This window comes from Balaenoptera ricei, chromosome 5 (genome assembly GCF_028023285.1).
Source record: "Balaenoptera ricei isolate mBalRic1 chromosome 5, mBalRic1.hap2, whole genome shotgun sequence".
NCBI classification, from domain to species: domain Eukaryota; kingdom Metazoa; phylum Chordata; class Mammalia; order Artiodactyla; family Balaenopteridae; genus Balaenoptera; species Balaenoptera ricei.
The window spans coordinates 57,020,160-57,022,136 of record NC_082643.1 but is presented as its reverse complement, the minus strand read 5'-3'; the positions used below and the strand labels follow the sequence as shown (position 1 = coordinate 57,022,136).

Below are 1,977 nucleotides of genomic sequence, written 5' to 3'. Positions count from 1 at the left end.
GACAAGAGATAACAAATGCTGGCAAGGCTGCGGGGAAAAGGGAACCCTTGTTCACTTGGTAGGATTGTAAATTGGTGAAACCACTAAGGAAAACAATATGGATGTTCCTCAAAAAATTAAAAATAGAACTACCATATGATCCAGCAATTCTACTTCTGGGTATATATCTAAAGGAAATGAAAACACTATGATGAAGAGATATCTGCACCCCCATGTTCATAGCATCGTTATTTACAATAGTCAAGACATGGAGGGCTTCCCTGGTGGCACGGTGGTTGAGAGTCTGCCTGCTAATGCAGGGGACATGGGTTCGAGCCCTGGTCCGGGAAGATCCCACATGCCGCGGAGCAACTGGGCCCGTGAGCCACAACTACTGACCCTGCGCGTCTGGAGCCTGTGCTCCACAACAAGAGAGGCCGCGATGGTGAGAGGCCCGCACACCGTGATGAAGAGTGGCCCCCGCTCGCCACAACTAGAGAAAGCCCTTGCACAGAAACGAAGATCCAACACAGCCAAAAATAAATAAATAAATAAATAAATTTATTTAAAAAAAAAAAAAAAAAAAGACATGGAAACAACCTAAGTGTGCATCAATAAATGAATGGATAAAGAAGTTGTGGTATATATATATACAATGCAATGTTATTCAGCCATTAAAAAAACAAGGAAATCCTACCATTTGTGACTACATGGATGGACCTTGAGGGCATTATGTTAAGTGAAATGTCAGACAAAGACAAATATTGTATCATCCCACAATATGTGGGATCTTAAAAAAAAAAAAAACTCATAGAAAAAGAGATAGATTTGTGATTATCAGAGGTAGAAGAACTGGGGGGGATGAGGGGAAACTGGATGAAGGTGGTCAAAAGGTACAAACTTCCTGTTTTAAGATAAATAAGTACTAGGGATAGATAATACACAACGTGGCAGCTATAATTAACACTGCTATTAGTATATATGAAATTTGTTGAGAGTGGCTCCTAAGAGTTCTCATTACAAGGGAAAAAAAAAAACTTTTTTATATCTATATTAGGTGATGAACGTTAACTAAACTTACTGTGATAATTATTTCACAATATTTGTAAGTCGGATCATTATGCTGTACAACTTAAATTTATACAGTCTGTGTCAATTATATCTCAATAAAACTGGAAAAAATTTAAATTAAAAGAACATATTAGCACTTGTGTTTGTTTTTGTTTAATTTGTGGACAAAGACTTCTAGATAGGTGCAAAAATAAATCCTCTTTTGCAACACAGAACTCATTGTTCAGTATGAGTTTTGATACAGATGAAAAGGAACATGATACCTACAAGAGAATCAAGTGATGGAGGTGTATTGATAAACATAAAGATTGCTTCCAGGACTATAGAGCTGATAATTTCCCTCATATCTTAAGCTTTTAAATTATCAGCTGTATTGATTTAGTACTCTAATTTTAGTGTTGACATGAAACAAAGATGGCTTCTTTTTTTAGGCTTTTATCTTGAACACAGTGTCTGGATTTTAAAAAGGATGTCAAATTCAGAACCAGGCAGATCCATCTCCTGACCCTAAACATGTCCTAAGGTAAATCGTTTGAGGAAATTGGATCCCAAAGATTACAGGCGGGGAATTTTGAAGTGTGTCCATATTCTGCTGGGGATCAAAGAAGTCTAACTAAAAGAACTGTGTTTATTACATTACAGGTTGCCTGGTTACTAAGGGAGGGGAGGCTGCCTTCAGAATCTTACATGAGCATCTCTGAAGATGGAACCTTACCTTTATATTTGTTATACAGGGCTGACTCACATGACAACTTTTTTTTGAAAGGGCTATTTTATCTTGAAGATTATTAGTTTGGAGGAACTAAGGTGATTGGCAGCAGAAAGAATCAGAACATGTGAAATTCCTTAAAAATTTATTGACAAATAATTTTGCCTATGTTACACATAATAAAAAAAAAACTTAAAAAAATATATCTCTGATGATGA

General features: G+C 36.5%; 1 non-coding gene across 1 annotated transcript; it reads left to right on the top strand.

The window, feature by feature from the left end:
* The first annotated feature begins 1,182 nt into the window (after nucleotides 1-1,182).
* LOC132366798 (small nucleolar RNA SNORA40) lies at nucleotides 1,183-1,309 on the top strand. The gene has a single exon (XR_009503525.1). It is a non-coding gene; the product is annotated as a small nucleolar RNA SNORA40 (small nucleolar RNA).
* Nucleotides 1,310-1,977: the final 668 nt, after the last annotated feature.